General features: G+C 41.6%; 1 long non-coding RNA gene across 8 annotated transcripts in view; it reads left to right on the forward strand.

Moving 5' to 3' along the window:
- The window catches only part of LOC140494771 (uncharacterized), a 143,694-nt gene that overhangs the window by 91,168 nt on the left and 30,230 nt on the right, over positions 1-22,296 (forward strand). For 7 of the 8 annotated variants that reach the window (XR_011964036.1, XR_011964042.1, XR_011964041.1 and 4 more), the window contains one exon: positions 8,051-8,214. The exons of the other annotated variant lie outside the window; for it this stretch is intronic. This is a non-coding gene — a long non-coding RNA (uncharacterized lncRNA). The remainder of the gene's footprint in view (positions 1-8,050; positions 8,215-22,296) is intronic. 8 annotated transcript variants of the gene reach the window in all.

Here is a 22,296-nt window from a genome sequence, read left to right on the forward strand (position 1 = left end):
AGGCAAGTGGGGAGAATTCCATCACACTGTTGACTTGACCCTTGTAGATGGTGAACAGGCTTTGGGGAGCAGGATGCAAGTTATTCACTGCAGGATTCTTAACATCGAACCTGCTGTTGAAGCCACTGTATTGATATGGCTAGGGAAGTTCGGTTTATGATCAAAGGTAGCATGCAGATTAGGAATGGTTACATAAAACTTGGGGGGTTGGATCGCTCAGTTAGCTAGATGGCTGGTTTTCTATGCAGTGTGACACCAACCTGTGGGATCAATTCCTGCACCAGCTGAGGCTAACATGAAGGACTCTCCCACTCATCAGGTGACCCTCAGATTAAACCACCATCAATTGTCTCTCTTTAAGGAGAGCACAACCCCATGGTCTGGTACAATGGCAACTTTATGTAAAGTTGGTGTCTTCTAACTAAGTTCTTAAGGAAGAGAGGAAGGTGAAGAAGTTTAAGAAGTGAACTTCAGACTAGGGTAGACCACTGGTCAGCACTGGTGGAATAACAGGAATAATGAGAATGCACAGGAAGTCAGAACTTGATCATAGCCAGTATACTTCTAGAACTAGAACACAACAGCATAAGAACCAGAAGTTGTTTCTCCCTAACAATTAATGGCAAGCAACCCTTGAGTCAAAGTCGAGTCAGACTCACTAATGGCCATCCTTGTAACAAATCAGGCAAACCGCACAATGGGAGACACCTGCTGATGGGAGGTTCCAGCAGAGATTGTATCCCCCAAAGAAAATGTCAAATAGCACAGGGAAAGAGAGACAAACAAATTTATCTGAACATTGGATCTGGCAGGAATGTAAAGCCAATGCAAATAGCAATCCTGTCTCGGTGAAAAATGTGCCATGTATTGTTTTACAACACGCAAAGGTTCGTGCCAAATGAAAAAAAAAATTCGGAAAATATTTGAAGGGAGAAACATTACAGGGCTATGGGGAAAGAGCAAAGAACTGGGATTATCTAAAAAGAGCTACCAAAGAACAGGCTGAATGGCCTCCTTCTGGGCACTTGAATGCTGTTGTTTGATTCAGAAAAGCTGCTGTTCCCTGTGGAAATCACTGCTGCATTACTGTCAATTTATATCTTGCTTTGTGGCTGACATAAGTCCATAGTTAAATTGATATGAGACTCCCCTCTGCCCACGCTCCCAAATCGCCTCTTCCTCCAACCCCACTCTCAAACATATTCCCCCCCCCCCACCTGCGACGTAGTTAGCTCTCTATCGACATGCACACAAGCTGTTTTTCCTCCTGACTACCTCCCACCCCCCCCACCCCCCCCACCCCCGCCACTTACTTCTCCTAAGGCTCTTGTCTGAGGGAGTTGGACAAAGAAGCTCCATTATACCATAGCCAGGGAAAGTTCCAGCCAACAATACGGACGGAGGTGTCAATAGCAGAGTGCGCATTGTGCACGCCTGAGAACTCCTTTCAAATCTCTGTCTGAGTTCCAACGAGTGATGGCATTGTGTCCAGTTAACTCACCCCACCCCCAGCCGCCCCCACTCAGCTCTGACCCACAGCGAGTGTGCAATATTTCAAACCCCATGAAAACAGTATCACAATAACGTGAACCAAACAGATGATTAGGTCTTTCTCCTTCTGGAAAAAGACAGTTTGTCCATAAATGTCGCCGTATGTTCAGCACTCAGTGTCAGATGAAATAAAGTGATTATTTCAGGTTTATAACCAAAAAAGATCTTCCATTTCTGTAGCATCTGTCAAGATCTCTGGATGTCCCGGAGCACTTTACAACTAACATAGGAAGTACGGCAGCCCAATAGTGCACAGCAAGATTCCACAAGCAGCAATTAAATTAATGGCCTGCTTTGTTTATCTGTTCTGGGTGGGCTTGCTCCACAGATTGTTTCATGATCTAGGTACAAACTTTTGCCGCAAACTTGCACAGGTACAAATCAGGAGCAAAAGTGACCACAAAACACATTTCTACAGGAATTTAAAAGGTTTTTGCTTAAACTTCAATATTTCGAGGACTTCATTTTAATCTCTGCACCAAATATTCAGAGGATGTGTTTCAACCTTTTAATGCTCACCGTACATGGCACTGAGAGATCAGAAACGAGTCACCCACCCTCTGCTCTTTTTTTTCCCCCTCCTTCCCACATACACCCTCTCCCTATGTTCCTCTGTGCCCTGAAGAAGTCATATCGCACTCGAAGCATTAACTGTTTCGCGCTCCGCAGACCTGCTGAGTTTCTCCAGCATTTTGATTTCAGATTTCCATCTTCCGCTTGTATTAACCCTCAATCCCACTTCCCCTTCGCCCCTCAAATCTACCACTCGCCCTCTCCTCCTATTCGTGAATCCCAGGTCCCTACCGCCTCCGCGTTTCCCTCAAACCCACCTCCCCAGCTCCGTGCAGGGAACTGTGATTAAATTGTTCGGCAGTTTCTCACACAAACATGGCACTCAAATTCGTTGTAAAATCAACGTATGCAAATGAGTGGTTTTTCTTCCCTGACGGGGTTTGTTGCTAAGTGACGACAGAAAGAATGAAAGAAAACAGCATGAATGTTTAAAAAAATAATCTGATCAGGATTTAACCTCGTAAGCCACCCAACGTGGAGAAATAAAAAGGGTCTTAAATGAAGTTGTAGATGATGGATCAAGCATGGAGCATTCAGATGTAAACATAGGCTGAAGGGACAAAGCGAAATTGCCAATGGGAATCTAGAATTTTCCAGAGAGAGAGAGAGAGAGAAATCTACTTGACGGGCACCCTCCTTTGGTCAAATCTAAAAACCAGATCAAAATATAAAATCGGAGAGTGAACAGCTGGAGTGAGATTGTGGCTTCAATTAGTGGGAGTAAGGTTCCTTTATCTAAAACAAGTTGATTTTTTTTAATTTGACATATCGTGATGGTTTAGAGGAATCGCAGACTCCTGCTCCCCCACTGTGTTTGCCCATCATTAAAAACTTTTCCCCACCACCTCCATTTCACAGGAAGCAGCAGACCATCATAACTCCTGAGAATCTGTCCCTAACTGGTCTACGGGTGTCCCTACAGCACATCGCCTTCAAGAAAGGAACTCACCTCCCAGGCTCTCAAGGTGTACCTGGAAATGGACAAAAATTCTGATCCAGCTATTGATGCCCACATCCCCTGAATGAATATGCTTTTACATTTTATTTTAATTTTAAAACAATTCAATTTAAACAATTATTTTAACAAATAAATTGATTTATTCCGCCTTGTGCTTGCTGATTGGTGACAGCCAATTTGTGCACAGCAAGATCCCACAATCATTGGGTGATGGTTGAGGAATGAACAATAGGCAGAGAGCACCTGGTTAAATCTCCCTTCCTCAGAATACTGCCTTGGGACTTTTCACATCCACCTGATAAGGCAGTGGGGCCGCAGTTTAACATCTCGTGAGATTAACAGCCCAGCACTCACTCAGTTCTACGCTTAATGGCCTGGACAGGGTGGAGTTTGGGAAGATGTTTTCATTGGCAGGAGAGTCGAGGGCATGACTTCGAGTAAAGGGAAGACCTTTTAGAGCAGAGATAAGGAGAAACTTCTTTAGCCAGAGAGTGGTAAATCTGTGGAATTCATTGCCACAGAAGGCTGTGGAGGCCAAGTCTTTGCGTATATTTAAAACAGAGATAGATAGATAGGTTCTTAATTGCTAAACAGATCAAAGGTTATGGGGAGAAAGTGGGAAAATGGAAACCTATCAGCTGTGATCGAATGGTGGAGTAGACTCGATGGGCTGAATGGCCTAATTTCTGCTCCTATGTCTTATGATCTTATGGGTATCAGGATTATGTGCTCAAGACTCTGAAGTGAGAGTGTGAAATCACATCCCCTTGGGTCCAGAGGAAAAGGAACAACCCACTGAGACCCTGGTTGGTATGACTAAGGTGAGAGTTGCAGGAGGCAAATGGAGTGGTGGCTGAAGAGGTGAGTTAATAGAAAGAGGGAAGTGAGGAGGGTGCATTTAGATAGGACCCTTTCTCTCTCAGAGTGTGGTGACTCTGGAACATTCTTCACCAGTGAGCAGTAGTGGTGGGATTATGAAATATTTTTAAGGTAGAGATGGAGAGACTCTTGGCTTAGAAAGAAGTCAATGGTTATTTGGGTTTGGGGGGTGCGGAAACAGGAATGTGGAGTTAAGGCTACAATCAGGTCAGTGGTGGAGCAGGTTGGAGGGGCCAAATGGCCTATTCCTGTTCCTATTTGGCATGTTTATATGTAAAGAATATTTGGGGCTCTGTCAATCAGAGGAAGATGGTGAGGTTGGTGAACTGCAGAAGAGGATGCAGTGGAGTGAGGAACGTTGTGTGGAGAGAAGGATCGGGATCAGACATAAGAGAGGGATGGAACGAGGGATGAGGGACAAACCAGAAGTGGAATAGTGAAGGACTCATAATCTCAAATCGAAGACATTCCATGGAATGCTCGGATTGGGGTGGGAAGCAAGGTCTGTGGTGATGATAACACCTTTGGAGTTATAATCTGCAAAATTACGAAGCGATCAGTCAAAATATGAACTTGTCCAGTTCAACAATGGCCAGGAAGCGACATTGAGAAATCTGAGCAGTGCGGGTGCTGCGTGGGCAAGAAAATAGTAGCAAAAAATAAAACACAGGCAGAACAAAGGGGACCTGGGCTGTGGTGAAAATCTTTGTGTCGGTCCTTTCAGTCTCTCGTGAAAGCGGTTGCATTGTTCACTGCAGAGTCTCACGTTCCAAAATCAAAATAAAACTTAGCTTTTCTGTTTCAACCCATTTATCTAAGGGTCTCAATTAAACCTGAAATTATAGCTGAAAGTGAAATTCTGCATTTAAGAGAGCATTTCTCAGCTGCCTCATTTTTATTCTCTTTTATAATTTTAATTTGGGTAACTTTTTGTCCTCAGAATTTATTCCTTGGTATTAATTGTTAATAAAAGACTGTGCAGCTGCATCTTATGCTACGCCTGTTCATGTGCCAGCCTGCCATTATCTTAGAGGGTTCGGGATACCATCTGTGTACCAGGTTACAGAGAGAGGGGGAGAGAGAAAAAAAACATTGTGATATGCAAATTGTAAGGCCATGCAATTAAATTGAATAGTGAGGCTGATAGGTAAAAGGGGAGCTTCATCTTCTGTCAGAGACACAGGCCCACTCACTGAGGATGTGCTCCTGTGTGATTTTGAAGGGCATGAATTTCTGCACTGTGTATCTGTGTGTATTCGGTCCATCTGAGTATGTTTTTGTACATGTACCTATCTCTGTGAGGCTGCACTCAAGTGTGTTTGTACTTAAGTCTGTCGGAAGGGCAGGTCCATCTGGCATTAATGGGTATATTCTGTAAACATGCCATGTGCCTGTGTCTGTATGTTTGCATGTCTGTGTTTCTGTACACATTATTGCTTGCCTGCATCTGGATCAATGTGTGGGAATATGTGCAACCTAAACGATAAAAGGTCATTGAAAATCAAACATAAAATCAAGATGAGATCGAGGTCAAGGACTGAAGGTTTTCAACGACCCCCCAGTTTTCCATGTTCTGTGCACCCTTTTGTAAATTCCACACCTTCTCTCCCTGGTGCAGTTCCATGAGTGTCTGAGCTATTGGGAGCTGGCCTGGCTACCCACTGTTTATGTGATACAACCAGAACAATTTGCACTTATATAGTGCCTCTAGGAGAAAAATGTCCTAAGGAGCTTCACAGGGAGTTGTCAAATAAAATTTGACACCAAGTTATGTATGGGATCCAAGGGTAGATGGAATTGGCCACCAAGTATTGGCCCAGGATACTGGGAATAACTCTCCCATCTTCTTTGAAATAATAAGCATGAACTCTTTTATATCCAGCTAAGAGAAGGGCTAAGGGGACCTCAGTTTAACATCTCGTCGTCACCTTCAACAATCCAGTTTTGAGTTTGAATTATATGATCATGTCACTGGAGTCTGGCCTGAACCCACATTGTACTGATTCACAGGGATGAGTGTTACCCATTATGTACCTGATGACCCATTAGTTTACTAAGACAAGGACAGTAGTACTGAAGATTTTTTTTGTCTCCTGCTGAGATAGAACAGCTAGTTTTTTGAATGATCATTGTGCCAAATTACCTTTCCACGTCATTTTTCACCCTTGTCTGGCATGCTGTCTTGTGTTTGCTGATCTTTCACATGTTGAAATCATTTCTGTGATCATTGCCCTCTCTACGGCAAATCTAGCCACCACATTTCTAACTCATGTAGTCAACGTGAGAATGTTGGACAGGTTAGGCCTAGACCCATTGGGGTTTATGAAAGGAAAAGCATTTGAATTGAACCATATAAGATCTTGCGAGAACTGGATAAGGCAAAATCCAGAAGCATCTTTCCTCTTGTGGGGGAGACTAAAACAAAGGGATAAAGTTTAAAAATAAGAGGACTCCTTTATAAGACAGAGATACAGGATTTTATTTCTCTAAAAGGATGTGAGTTGGGAGTTCTCTTCTGAAGAAGGTATCAGAGGTAGATTTTTTAATTAATTCAAGATTGATTTTGATGAATTTCTACTGGACAAGAGGGTCAAGGGTTATAGACTACAGACGGGAAAGTGGAGCTGAGACCACAGCCAGATCTGACACGATCTTATTAAATAGTGGAGAAGAGTCAAGGTACTGAATGGCCTACTCATAGATTCATAGAGTCACACAGCATAGAAACAGACCCTTAATCCTAAACAAAACTGGTCCCACCTGCCTGCTCCTGGCCCATATCCCGACAAAGCTTTCCTATTCATGTACTTATCCAAAAGTCTTTTAAATGTTATAATTGTAACCCACATCCACAACTTCCTCAGGAAGTGCATTCCTCCTACTAACTCTCGACAAAGGTCTGTGACCATTAGTCTGCACAGTAAAATGACCAGAAACGTTAGCAAGTATCACACAAGTAATTCAAACGTGTCATCAGCATCCACTGATTCCTTTTCACCACAATTTCTCTTCCATGTTTCTCTCTCCTGTGTCACCTGAATTTCCAGCACTTTGCCTAGATCAACATTCAGCAATGGAACCCTAACCCAACCCGAGGCCAAACCCTAACTCGAACCATATCTCTAAACATAACCCTAACCCTAACCTGAACCCAAATCCTAACCGTAACCCTAAACCCAACTTTAACCCCATCAGCAAAGGAACCCTAACCCTAATCCAAGATCTAACATGAACCAAAACCGAACCCGAAACCTGACCATAACCCTCACCCTAAACTTAACCCAAACCCTACACCTAACCCTAAACCTAATCCGAACCTGAACCCTAACCCTAAACTGAACGTTATCCCTAGCCTTAAACCTAACCTGAACCTGAACTTGAACCCTAACCTTAACCATAACCCTAAACCTAATCCTAATCCTAACAGTAATTTAACCCCAACTCCATCCCCAACCCGAACCCTAACCTGAACCCTAATCCAAGCCCTAACCCTAACCCTAACCTTAACCACAATCACAATTCCAACCCTAACCCTAACCTTAACCCTAACCCTAACCCTAACCTTAATCCTAACCCTAACCCGAACCCTAAACCTAACCCGAACCCAAACCCTAACCTTAGCCACAATTCCAACCTGAACCCGAACCCTAACCCTAACCTTAACCCTATCTCTAACCCTAACCCTAACTCTAACCCTCACTCTAACTCTAACCTGAACCCTAACCCTAACCCTAACCCTAACCCTAACCTAACTTTAATCTACCACAAGTATCTCTAACTCCTGTGCTCGCTGTTGGTTTAATACATTCACGTTCCAGCAGGGATCACTTGGGGAATCAGTGATCAACAGTTGGGGTTCATTTCTGCCATCCGGTCTGCTGATGATTTGGAAAGTCTCAGGTTTGATCTACTCATCCCATGTTGAAGCTGACTGCAGGCAATCGGTGATTATAAATCTAGGATGTGGGGCCAGGGGAGATAGGGATGTGCAACATGATGTTAGAATTTTTTGGTTAAAAATCAGCAGATTACCACAGACCTGCAGAATCTAGAATTCTGTATCTACCTCCTTGTTTCATTTGTTCACAGGATTTAGGCCAGCATTTATTGCCCATCCCCAATTGCCTAGAGGGCAGTTCACAGTCAACCACATTGCTGTGGTCTGAAGTCACGTGTAGAGCAGTCTGGATAAGGACAGCAGATTTCCCTTTCTAAAGGACACTAATGAACCAGATGGGGTTTTCTGACAATGGGTAAGTGCTTGCTCTTGGCCTAGCTTTCTATTCCAGTTTTTTTTTATTGAATTCAAACTTTAGTATCTGGTTGTGGCATTTGAACCTGTGGCCCCAAGATATTAACCTGGAATTCTGGACTACTAGTCCAACTACATTACTACTCTGCAAAGCATATGTGTTTGTGTCTATACGAGTATGCAGTTAAAGTTTTGTGAGTGGTGTGTCATTTGTGTGTTAGTGTTTGTGAATGTGAACTTGTCTGTATGTGTGTCTGGACCGAGGGCAACTCCCTTAAGACCGGGCTCTTTGGTGGAAGTATGTTGGAGGGACTGGAGCAGAGGGCAATTATTCTGCTTTCTTACTGCTCACTCATTTTGCCCCTACATGGATGCTTGCTCACAGGATTCCCACCTTGCCTCACCTTTTAACATAGACAGAAGGCAGCTAGCCATGTTTGCCAGCAGTGGACAGTCAAGGGAGGGGGGGGGGGGGGGGGGCATGTTGACATGTTGGTACCACGCTATATCAGTGTCTCACCTATCGCATTGAGGAGGTTCACGGAACCCAAAACATTAACTCGGATTTCTCTCCGCAGAAGCTGCCAGACCTGCTGAGCTTTTCCAGCAATTTCTGTTTTTGTATCTGACTTACAGCATAAATGTTTGGCTTTTATTGCCCAGTGGAAGGGACTGGTGAGCTGTAAGTTGCAGCAGCGATGTGCTGAGCTTTTTTACAGGCAAGTCTGAGAGGTGTCATACCGATACAATAGAACCAAATTCCTACAGTGTGGAAGCGAGTCATTCAGCCCAAGTACACACTGACCCTCTGAAGAGTGTCCCACTCCTCCACCCTATCACGCTGCATTTTCATGGTCACTCCACCTAGCGTACACATCTTTAGACCCCATGTAGACCCAGGGAGAAAGTGCAAACTCCACACAGACAGTGGCCTGAGGGTGGAATTGAACCCGTGTTCCTGGTGTTGCGAGACAGCAGTGCTAACCACTGAGCCACCATGTTGCCCGCAATGCTGACATCTGTGGCTGGAAGGTGCTGGAGGTTGGTGCCCATGGAGCCAAATGGCTGCCTCTTTTCTTCCGTTACAACAGAGATGTCGCCTCCAGCAGTAATTCTTTGGCTTTCAAGCGTTTTGAAGCATCCTGAAGTTAATGAAGACACAAGTCATTTTGCTTACTTATGGGACCTTACTGTGCATAAATTGGTTGTCACATTTCTCCTGACTACAGAGATGTCACTTTGAAGTGAATCATTGTGCATGAAAAATACTTTAGGGTTCCTGAGGGACCTGATATGATGCTTTATATAAATCCAAATCTTCTCTTTGTGTTTAGTTCTCAGTTTTATTTTGAGTCTTGCCCTCCTGAGTTGTCAGGCTGCATTTCTTTGCTTTCTGAAGCTTATTGTGGATTATAAGGATAGTTCTGCTTTGAAGATTGTGAACTTTAAATGGTGAAATAGTCAGAAGTTGAAGAAGGGAGTTCAATACAATGCATTATTAAATGCGATCCCTGAGCAGACCACACCTGGGATAAATATAACAGGTTTCAAAGAGTTCACAAAGATATGACAACCTGATTTTGTGAAATATTTGTGAACAACATATCATCATAGAATCCCTACAGTGTGAAAGCTGGCCATTCGGCCCAACAAGTTCACACTGACCTTCCAAAAAGCATCTCATTCTCTGCCTAATCCCTGTAACCCTGCATTTTCCATGGCCAATGCACCTAACCTGCACATCTCTGGTCACTAGGGGCAACTTAGCATGGCCAATCCTTCTAACCTGCACTTCTTTAGACTGTGGGAGGAAACCAGATCACCCAGAGGAAACTCACATAGACACAGGGAGAATGTGCGAACTCCACACAGACAGACACCCAAGGATGGAACCACTGAGCCACCATGCCATCCTCTTTATAGATCATAGAAATATATAATACAGAGACAATGTAGAAGAGGTTTAGATTGTTAGGTGGAATGAATGGCTTGTTTAATGAGGTTGAATAGACTGAGCCTGTTTCTGCTGAAGTTGAGAAGATCAAGGGGTGACTGGTTGAAGTTATAAGATCCTGACTGGTCTTGACAAGGAGGATGTGAAAAAGATGTTTACTTTCACAGGTCAGTCCAGAACAATGATTTAAAATTAGGATTGCCCTTTTTGAACAGCAATAAGTAGAAAAACAAATTTTCTCAAAGCAGTGGATGGAATTTGGAACCCAGATGAATCAGCCGTGGTCTTAATAAATGGAGGAACAGGCTTGAGGCATAGTCGCCTTCTCCTCCTCAGCACATTTGTAAGTGAATGGAGGTCAATCAGACAATCATATCTGTGCTAGGTCCTAGAGTAGCCCCACAGCCTGCACATTTGTGATGGCAGGTTGTCTCAGTGGTTAGCACTACTGCCTCACAACACCAGGGACCCAGGTTCAATTCCAACCCTAGGCAACTGACTGTATGGAGTTTGCATGCTCTCCTCATGTCTGCTTGGGATTCCTCCCACAATCCAAAGATGTGCAGATTAGATGTGCTATATTGCCCATAGTGTTTGGGGATGTGTAGGTTGGGTGCATTAGTCAGGGGTAACTATAGGGTAATGTGTCTAGCTGAGTTACACTTTCAAGTGTAGACTTATTGGGCTGAAGGGCCTGTTCCCACACTTTAGGGATTCTATGATTCTGTATCCCTGTAGGTTCCTCATGACCAACTTGCATTTTGCATTTTGAAATGATTTATGGAATCCACTTCTGACACCTTTTCAGATGGAATGTTCTAGAAATCAAAAACTGCCTGAGTGAAAATATTTGCCTTCCTCGCCTCTTCCGTCAGGTAGAAAATACAAAAGCTTAAACACACATACCAACAGGTTCAAGAACAGCTGTTATTAGACTGCTGAACAGACCACTCAGATTTCAAATCTAATGTTGATCTTGCTTTTGCACACCTCCTGTGCAGCTGTAACTTTGTATTCCACACTCTGTCTAAACACCCTGTGATCTGTATGTCCTTGTATGTTATGGCCTGCCTGTACTGTATGCAAAATAAAACTTTTCACTGCACTAAGGTACATGTGACAATAATAAATCAAATCAAATCACCTCTCTGGACATTTTTTTGCCAATAATTTTAAATTTACAATCTAAATTTAAATTTAAGTTTTAAGTTTACAATATAAAATACATTTGTTCAAGAGTCTAATTGTGTAATATCTTAACAGCCAAGATAAGGGTTGGCTCATTATAGTTGGAAATCAGAATATGTTTCATTTTTGTATGAATGGTTGCTCTTCATGTGTGTATAACACATGGAAGAAACTTTAATGAATTCTCTCTCTTCTGTCCTCTGGCTTCCCGTGGCTAAGATCTGTAGTTTTGGACATACAGGCTCACTCCTCAAGTGATGACAATTTCCAAGACCTGCCCACTTTCTAACCATTTTGGGTTTTTCATTCCCCAATGTTATGTAAATCTCAATATTGTGTCAGCGACAATGTTCGCATAGAAAAAGAGTTGTGAGAAGGTGAGGGGATAGAGAGAGATGAAGAAAGACAGGGGGAGGGTGTTGGGTGGTGGATTGCATCTAGTAGCCTGCAGTGAGAGAGAGAGAGAGAGCAAGAAGGGGCGATTTTTCCAATAATGATGTCTACTTTCTTGGATTAACCTCTCTCCTGGCCAATTGTCATCACATTGTTGCTCTCAATACTGTAGCAAGATAACAGGGGCGTTTCCATTGCTATCCCTGACTGGCTTTCTCTTTCTCTCTTTCTCTCTCTCTCACTCTATTTCTCTTTCTCCCTCTGTCACCTTAACCACCCTTTAGCTTTGAAACAGGTTTTAAATTACTGCCAAACTGTCCCTCTCTGACCCAGAATTCAGTGGCAAGACAAGGCACGGTTGTGATATTTAATTCCAGACAGAAAAGATGGGAGAGCTGCTGCCATCATGCTAGGTAATGGGATAGTTTTAATTGAGAGAGTAAACAACTGTCACTTTACCCAATCCTGTCACCTGTATAATTAATCCGTATGACAACAACAATTTGAATTTGTCTGGCACCCTTCAAGTTGAAAGCACTTCATGATTGCTTTTGAAAATGATGCTTGAGACAGAGCCACATAAGGATACATAAGAACAGTTGACAAAAAGCCTGATCACCAGGTTATGTTTTTAGGACCATCTTTAAAAAGGAGAGATTAGGGAGGCAATTCCAAAATGTTGGGTCTTGGCAGCTGAAGGCACAGCCACTGGTGGTGGACCAATTCAAATTGGGGGTGGTGAAGAGGCCAGAATTGGAGGAGGGCAGAAATCTCGATGAGTTGTAGGTCAAGAGGATGTGACAGTGTGAGAGAGAGAGAAAGAGAGAGAGAGAGAGAGAGAGAAAGAGTGTTACCTTGCCATAGTGCCAACTTTCTGGACCAAAGTTAAAATGAGGAGCCATCTGACTGTTCAGCAGCATGTAAAGGGTCCATCAAAATTAGTTCTGCCATTGTCTGAGCCAATGTTCCTCCCTCCAATGCTACCAAAAGTAAATTGTACCCTGCTGAATGTGGGTTCTTACTGTGCACAGAATAAATGCCAGTGCTTTCCAAATATTACAATGTTAAAAATCACACAACACCAAGTTATAGTCCAACAGGTTTATTTGGAAGGACAAGCTTTCGGAGCACTGCTCCTTTGTCAGGTAGCCAGTGGCTACTGTATTACAATTCATTTATGAAGATTTCATCCAACCTGAGAATATTCACCCACCCCTAGGGAAATTCATCTGCAGCAAATTCACCCACCCTAAGGACATTCACTTCCCTAGGGAAATTCACTCACAGGAAATTCATACTTTAGGTAAATACACCCACAAGATTACAAGTATTACAATGGCTGTGAAATGTTTAAGGATGATGTCAGAATGCAAAAGGGTAATTGCAAGAATGCAAAAGGGTAATTGCAATTCCTTCCTTATGTTATGGGAGGGGCAAATGGAGGGGGCAATTGGAAAGCTAAAATTTTGAGAAAAGTATAGTATGATCGAGGATAAGTACAAGAAGCAGCACATTAGAATTCCAGCCCTTTGTAAATACTAATCTAACTGTAGTCAGATTGTTAAATATGTGAACAGAATACAATACACAAAATTACACAGATTCTACGATACAGAAACATTCCACTTGCTCCAGCTGCCAATGTTTAAACTCCTCAGAGCGTTCTTCCCACACTGTGTCATCTAACTAATCCAGATCTTCTTCCATTCCACTCAGCTTCAACAGTCAGCTTGATTGTATACATGGTGTATATACAGTATTACATGTTGTTCAGTTACTCATCAGTCCAAACATTTCTAAGTCAAAACAACGTAGGAAACTCAGAATGTTTGCAATGAATTGTGAGAGACAGGGTCATGTAATTATACCTGGAGATGAATTAGATTTTCAGCTTAGAATCCTTTGCAACTAGACATACTTTGTTGTGGATTCAAAATCACACCTTTGGGAAATTCACATCCAGCCTCACGAAACACATTCACTTGGGGAGCCTACACATTCGGGAAAATCACCCAGTCACGGGAAATTCACCCACTCTGAAGAAATTCACTCATGGAGATTTCACTAACCCTGAGGAAATTCACCCGACCTGGGGAAATTCATCAGCAGCAAATTCACCCACCATAGGGAAATTCACCCACAGGAAATTCATACCCTGGGGAAATTCACCCACAGGAAATTCATACTTTGGGGACATTCACGCACAGCAAGTTCATACTCTGGAAATTCACCCACAGGAAATTTATATTCTGGGAAAATTCACAAGTAGGAAATTTCCTTTTTCTCAGGAAATGCATCCAGAGGAAGTTCAGTTGTATCCTGGGAAAATTCACTAGAGGAAATTCGTTCTCCACCCAAAAATATTCACCCACAGGAAATTCATACCTCCTTCTCCCAACCATTATCAGGAAATTCATCCAGAGGGAATTCATACACTGGGAAAATTCACACACGGGATATTCACCCACTCTGTGGAAAATCATGTGAAATTCAGCCAACTTTGGAAAATAAACTGACAGGAGGTTCACATATTCAGGAAATTCACCCACCAAGTTCATTCATCGACTACATTAATCCACAATAAATTAATATATTGGGGATATTCACCCATCTTGAGGAAATTCGCCCACAGTGGGAAAATTCACTCACACTGGCTAAAAGTTAAATATCGTGGGGAAATCATGGACATTCACATACATGTTGGAGATATTCCCTCAAGATTTGGGGACAGACCCATATTCCAAATGCATGTTATTTAGCCCTTCCCTGCATGTTCTGTGCAGTAGCTCCACATTTATTACAACATAAATGCAATCAGATAATTCTTCTAAATTAAAAATTATTTAAAAATGTTTAGAGAGATTTGCTTACATTTTTTCTGGTAATGTGAAGAGATCTTGGCATTGTTTAAAGCGAGACTATTTCAGTATTTGGCTCAGAGTACATTGCCGGTTACATATGCCACTGTTTGCAGACTTGCACAACGTGGCTTGAGATTCTTACAAAGAGAATCTTATTTCAAGGTGAAGATTTTCTGTGTGGTTCTTTCCATACAGGTCTTTCTGTGGCGAGCGTGAAGATTTTCAGAGAAAGAGGTTTCGCTTTGTACTTTCTCGAACAGGGATAAAGAATTATATAAAAACTTTTGGGCCAGTTCTGAACTCTACAATTCACCTGGTTCAGTAAACTGCCAATTTGGGTTCCATTATCTTCTAACGTCTCTCGCCTGTTCCTTGTCTCTTTCCTTATCTGTTCTTGTATCTTTACTTTTCCTTAGTGTCTCTTTCTCCCTTATTTTCTATTTCCTGAACTGTCCATCTCTCCTTTGTTAGCCATTCTTTTCCCCCTTCTTATCTGCGTTGCTTTTCTGTCTCTATCCCTGATCCCCCTCACGCTTTCTCTCACTCCTTCTCCACTTAACCTGTCCTTCTTGTTCACCCTTCCCTCTTTCTCAACCTGGTCTTTCTCTTCTACTGTTCCTCCTCTTTCCTTCTGTCCTTTTTTATTCAGTTATCCTTTCACCCCCTACCTCTGTCTCCCCACTTTCCCGGTCTTGTTCAGTATCTCCCTTTTTCCCTATATATGTGCTTGGAAAATGGTGGACTCTCCTTGACTCATCAGCTCGTGCCACAGAATTAGCCTCCAACTGATTGATGCAGATTTCACAAGGGCTAGATACTGAGGTCATTTACATATTTAGAGCAGGTGGGAGACCCATCTGTTTAAAATGTGCGAGGACGAAATTAGAGACTGCAGCCTTGATTGCGAAGATATTCATGCGAGCATTGTGCCTTGAACAAATAAAAGCTTTTTGGTCATTTGCATGATGTGTGCATGGTGCTGCCCTAAAGCCTATTAAACATGCCCAGCGGCCAAACCCAGCTCACTGCCCACCCACTTGTAATTTCTCAGAATTTTTCCAGCACATTAATAATAGGGCAAGATTCAGAATTTTCTAAATATGTTTTCAGTCTAAATCTTTAATTAAACATTATTCTGTTTTATCCTCTGATCTTACTATTTTGTTGGTGTATCCCTTATGTTGCTTTTCTCAATCCTTTTCCCACTTTCTCTTTCACTCTGTCTTTCACTATTTCTACTCCTTACTATTTTCATTCCTCTTCTAGAATCTCTCTCTCAGTTTCTTTTATGGCACTCAGCCTCTCTCTAGGTCTCTCACTTTCTCTTTCTCTGCTTGTTTTTACTCTCCTGTATTTTTCTTCTTGCTCGGTCTTGCCCTCCCCTCTCTCTGCCCCCACCCTATTTCTTTCTCACTCTCCTTCTCTCTTCTTGTTTTCCTTGTGTTTTTCTTTCTCCTCGCTTGAGCTCTATTCTTATCCACGTACTAATGTAAAAATCATTGACTGTCTTTGATTTTTAGAAAATGGTGGTGATGCTCTCAATTCTGTCCCACGTAATGTTGAACCTCATTTTTTTATTGCCTGCATGATTTTCTTAAAAGTTAATAATTTCATTATTTATTTGTGGAAAAGGAGAGTTTTTTGGCGATAAACAAATGATTGAATTGCTTATGTTCTTACTTGAAGTTTACTTTTGGCAAAGAGTGTTTAGAATAGAGGAAGACTATTCAATCCCTCAATCCTGTTTCACCATTCAATTAGATCTCATAACTGATCTAACTCCAACCATATCTCCATCTATCTACCTGGAAAACATGCAAATACAGTGCTTTTCACTTGCTCTATTTTTGAAATATGCTGTGGATATTTTCCTGAGATAGCATTCAGGACCTTGGTTTAATATCTTGTTGAAAAGATGGTGCAACATTCCCTCAACATTGCATTAGAGTGTCAACAACAACTTGCATTTATTTGGTGCCAATCCCAAAGCAAAATCAAGGTAATTTGTTCGTGAGTTACTAGTGCACTTTTTTTTTAGATTCCCTACAGTGTGGAAACACTCTAATGTGGGATTTTGATCCGCAGCTTTCCAACTCAGCCACACATGGATCGACAGCCCTTAATAAACTGACCCAACAGTAACATCTAACACTAATGGTTTACCAATGTCCTTTAGGGAAGGAAACTGCCATCCTTACCTGGTCTGGCCTACATATGACTCCAGACCCTGGGCAGTTAGGGATGGGTAATAAGTGCTGGCCTATTAGCGACAACTTCATCCTGTGAATTCATAAAAAGAAACAGAAATCTGGCAGTTCCAGTTCAGAAATGTTCAGTCACACTCCAGTCTCAAAAGATTTGAGGAGAAAGTTTATTATTTTTAAAATTACAAACCTCATTCTGTACTTAGGAACCTGACAGGATACTGTCAGTTAAGGAAAACTAAAGTTCTGAGCATGTCTTCAAAGGAAACATTCACATAGTGCATTCTGAAGAATGAAGAATTTACTTCTACACCTGAGAAAAATTCATTGTGACTCTTCTAAATATTTGTTTCTTCTTAAAAATATCCTCCCCTTCTCTCCAGAATGTTCTGAAGCCCTCTGCTACTAATCTAAGTCTTCATTATTCATACAAGAGTTTGGGCTTTAAGTCATGACAAGGAGTGGACAAGTTTACTGCTGGGTATGAGACAGAAAATAGGGATAAAGAGTTCATTCAATAGTTTGACAGGATGTGACAAGTGGTTATTCCACAGGGAATAGTTTGGATAAAGGAATGGAGAATGTGTATCCAAACTTGCAGAAGACATTATGTTAGGAGACGCAATGAGTTGTGTAGCTGGGGACAGAGATTGCAAAGAGATTGAGACAGATTAAGCAAGTGGACAAGATGGTAATAGATGGTGTTCAATGTGAGGAAGTGCGGGGTTACCCAGTTGGGATCCAGGAAAGACCTACCAGGGAATTATTTTAAACAGATAGTGGATAACAAAGGGAATTGAGTGTCCATGTTCTCAAATATTTAACGGTTAATGCACAAGTACAAGCAGATCAAGGGAATTTTTATCTGACGGGGTTAGGATGCAAAGGATATTAAATGATGTTTGAGTTGTATTCATTCAAACCCCACTTGAAGTGTAGCATTCAGTTCTGTAAACCATTCCCCAGAAAAGTTAGCTCGAGCTTGGAGAAGTGACAACATTAATTCACCAGAAAGATTCACGTGTTTAAAGGGTTAAATTATTAGGGCCACTTACATAAACCTGGCTTGTATTCCCTTCAATGTGAAGGGTTCAGGGTGATCTAACAGAGATCTTTAAAAGGATAATGTTATTCAATAGAGCAGATACAAAGGAAATAGTTCCTCTGATGGGGAAATCAGAACAAGAAAAAATGACCATAAAATTAGAACTAGGTTATTTAAGGATGAAATCAGGAAGCTCCTCTTCCCACAGAGACTGTGACGGATATCTTGAGTTCACTCCCTAAATAGCTGTGAATGGGTCAAGTAAAATTTTCAAGGCTGTCAAGATCAATAAAGTTTTGTAGGTATGGTATGAAAGTACATGGGGTAAAGGCATATGAATAAAGGTCGTGTACAGATTAACCATGACCTTATTGAATGACATGATGTGGAGATGCGGTGTTGGAATGGGGTGGACAAGGCCAGAAGTCATGCGACATAGGTTATGGTCCAACAGCGCTCCAAAAGCTTGTGATTTCAAATAAGCCTGTTGGACTACCTCTCGACATCCTATGCTCCAGTGAAAAAGTCCCAGCCTATTCAGCCTTTCTTTATAGCATGAACCTTCCATACCCCAGAGATTAATATGATCATTTTGATCACAGGAAGAGGTCAGAGAGGAATTTGCCAGATTTATTTATTTCTAATTGAGCCTAGAATTCCATGTGCCTTTTTGATTATTATCAATGACAGTCTTAGTCATCTAGTTGATGTGCTCATTAGAACGCTGTTGTTTTGAGCTTTCCACCTTCTGCAACCAAAGCCTTAAACCTTGGAATAGTCTCACTAAACCTCTCCCACTTCTTTAACCCAGCAGTTGTTCACCCATTCTAATGTCCTTTCGTGAGGTTTGGTCTCAAACCATGACAATGCTGTTCCTGAAGCAACTTGGGATGTTCAAGTTGCTGCCTAAGTGCAATGTTAATGTATGACTCCGTTTTTTGGATGGCTGGTTTCTAACACAAAGTGCTGCCAATAGAATGGGTTCAGTTCCTGCACCGGCTGAGTTTACTATGGAGGACTCTCCTCAACCTTTCCCCCAACCTGAGGTGTGGTGACCCTCAGGTTAAACCATCACCAGTAGAGTCTCTCTGATCAGAGGGCAGGGCTACGTCAAATTCATTTTCATTTTTAATATACACCACCAGCAGGAGAGGATAAAATTGGCATTCAAAATAATCAAACAACTGAGCATTTAACAGTAAGCTCAACCCATCAAAGAAAAATAAGCTTGTGAAACTGTAGTCTGTACCACATGATAAATTCACCTCCCATGTCACTGAAAGGTATATTTGGGGCTATTGGCTACTGTGTTGATTTTAAAATTGGTCCCGTCCCAGTTTAAGTCTGATGACTGTAGCTGTGAATGTTGGAGAGTGAGGCTTTGCCAAGTTCACACGGCTGCACTATTTTAATGGAGATGTAAACCTGTTCCAAATGAACAGGCATCTCTCTCTCTCTGTTAAACCAGGCACAGAGTGGTAGTGTAACAATGTATTATAAGGTCTGTACGCTAATTATCGCCAATGGCAGCTTCTTGGCTTTCAATTTCTCCCCCTCCTTCTCCGAAGAAAGAAGAAATGTTTTGGCACTGAGTTTAAGGCAGCGTTAATTCAGGGAGAGCCTGCTTCAATTGAATTTGTCCCTTTTAAACCACTGTTGGGCATCTATTATCTCATATGCAAATGGTAGGGATATGGGAAAAGGCACAGAAAAAAATTCAGTCATCAATATCCGACTTCTGAACGCACTAACTCCCACGGCGTGCTGGATTCTCACTGAGACATGCTCATGATGTCCAATTTCTGCCTTTCTGAGGACACAATGACCTATTTAACGTGGTTTCTTTCTCTCTCTCTCTCTGCCTCTGGGCTAAATAGTGTCTGCAGATGGCAATTATCCAAGGGGACGTGGGAAGGGGGTTGGTGGGATGGGGGTAGATACTGACAGAAGGAGGGAGATGAAAAAAGTTGAGAGGGTGAGGCAATGTGCGGCAAGTGATCAAGCACTTGTGGTAGTGTCCTTACCCCAGATTAGGAGGCTTTTAGTACAAATCCTATCTGCTCCAGACGTGTATAGTGACATGTCTGATCAGGTTGAGTTGAAAATATCCACAATTTAAAGGCACTGGAGGGAGGTGAGGAAGCCAGGATGGAAGCTCCAGTGGGGAATATTGGGAGAAAAGACATATTGAACATGAAATATTGAAAAGAGTATTGAATACTAAGACATATTAAAAAGGCATTTTGAACATGAAGAGATATATTGAAAAGAATATTGAATATTGAGACACATGAAAAAGGCGTATTGAATATGAAGAGACATTTTGAAAACAATATTGAATATTGAGACACATGAAAAAGGCATACTGAATATCAAAAGACATTGAAAGCAATATTGAATATTGAGACATACAAAAAATGTATATTGAATATGAAGAAACATTTTGAAAAGAATATTAAGACACATGAAAAAGGCGTATTGAATATGAAGAGACCTATTGAAAACAATATTGAATATTGAGTCACATGAAAAAGGTGTCTTGAATATGGAGACATTGAAAAGAATATTGAATATTCAGACACATGAAAAAGGCGTATTGAATATCAAGAGACATATTGAAAACAATATTGAATATTGAGACATGAAAAAGGTGTATTGAATATGAAGAGACATATTGAAACAAATATTGAATATTGAGACATATGAAAAAGGCGTATTGAATATGAAGAGACATATTGAAAACAATATTGAATATTGAGACACAAGAAAAAGGCATATTGAATATGAAGAGACCTATTGAAAACAATATTGAATATTGAGACACAAGAAAAAGGCATATTGAATATGAAGAGACCTATTGAAAAGAATATTGAGTATTGAGACATGAAAAAGACATATTGAATATGAAGAGAGATTTAAAAGAATATTGAATATTGAGACACATGAAAAAAAGTATTGAATATCGAGATGTATTGAAAACAATATTGAATATTGAGACATATGAAAAAGGCATATTGAATATGAAGAGACATATTGAAACGAATATTTACTATTGGGACACATGAAAAAGGCTTTTGAATATCAAGAGACATATTGAAAACAATATTGAATATTGAGACATATGAAAAAGCTATATTGAATACGAAGAGGCATATTGAAAAGAATATTGAACATTGAGACATACGAAAAAGGCGTATTGAGTATCAAGAGACATATTGAAAACAGTATTGAATATTGGGAGATAAAGACATATGTAAAGTGGGGAAGGGTGATTATATAAGTGAGCATCGGGTTTTTACAGGGCGTTGAGGGAGTCGGTGAGACAGACGGACTCGATTGTTCATATTTGATGGTGTGGGGGGGTAGCTGGGTGCTGGGTGAATTCAGATGAAGCGCAGTGTGTTGCTGAGAAACAGGCAGTGCTGCAGACATCTCAAGAGCCACTGCGTGCCTGCGCAGCGGGGTGAAAAGGACCCAATTCAAGTTCAAGGTCAGAGTTGACATTCAGCTGTCAAAGCGCTCTCTGGTAATGTCCCGCCTTTTGTTCTACGCGTTGATTTACATTCGTTGAATTATTTAATGTCCAAAATCACATCGCAGATGCACCCCCCCTCCTCCTCTCCCACACACACAGCCCCTCTTTGTTAACCACACTGTATTAACGGGACACAGCGATTCTTCTCGCGCTCTCTCTCTCTCTCTCTCCTTTTTTTCTTCTTTCAGAGAATTTATAGTTTTCCAGTTGAAAACAAAAATCAGGAAATTAAACTTGGGCACGGGGTTTTACTCAGTTTTGGATCCGGGGAGATTGAATTGAAGCCCCGTGCTTCCAGGAATGTTTCCAGGAACCCCCTGACAGGGCACCACAGAAATTTCTAGAATGGAAGCGGCGCATCTGTCATGTCTCATTTTCAGCGACAGACTGTGAAGGATGAATCTTGCTTCCGTCTATTGAAAACTCTGTTTTTTTTTAAAAAAAAGGTCTTTTTCATAGAATCCCTACAGTGCAGACGGAGGCTTTTCGTCCCATCGGGTCTGCGCTGACCCTTTGAAGAGCTTTGCACCCAGAGCCACTTGCCCCACCCAGTCCCCGTGACCCCACCATAACCAAGGCTAATCCACCTAACCTGCACATCTCTGGACACTTTATTCCCTTTTCACCAACCAACCTGCCCCACCACCTTCAATCAGGGCCACTTGCCTTTCCAAAAAGTAATCTCTCACCGTGTTGTGACTTGGAGGAGCCGGTGTTGGACTGGGGTGAACAAAGTTAAAACTCACACAACACCAGGTTATAGTCCAACAGGTTTAATTGGAAGCACTAGCTTTTGGAGTGCTGCTCCTTCACCAGGTGGTTGTGGAGTATTAGATCGTAAGACAGAGAATTTATAGCAAAAGTTTACAGTGAGAGCCACTTGAATTTTGCTATAAATTCTGT

This window comes from Chiloscyllium punctatum, chromosome 24 (assembly GCF_047496795.1).
Source record: "Chiloscyllium punctatum isolate Juve2018m chromosome 24, sChiPun1.3, whole genome shotgun sequence".
NCBI classification, from domain to species: domain Eukaryota; kingdom Metazoa; phylum Chordata; class Chondrichthyes; order Orectolobiformes; family Hemiscylliidae; genus Chiloscyllium; species Chiloscyllium punctatum.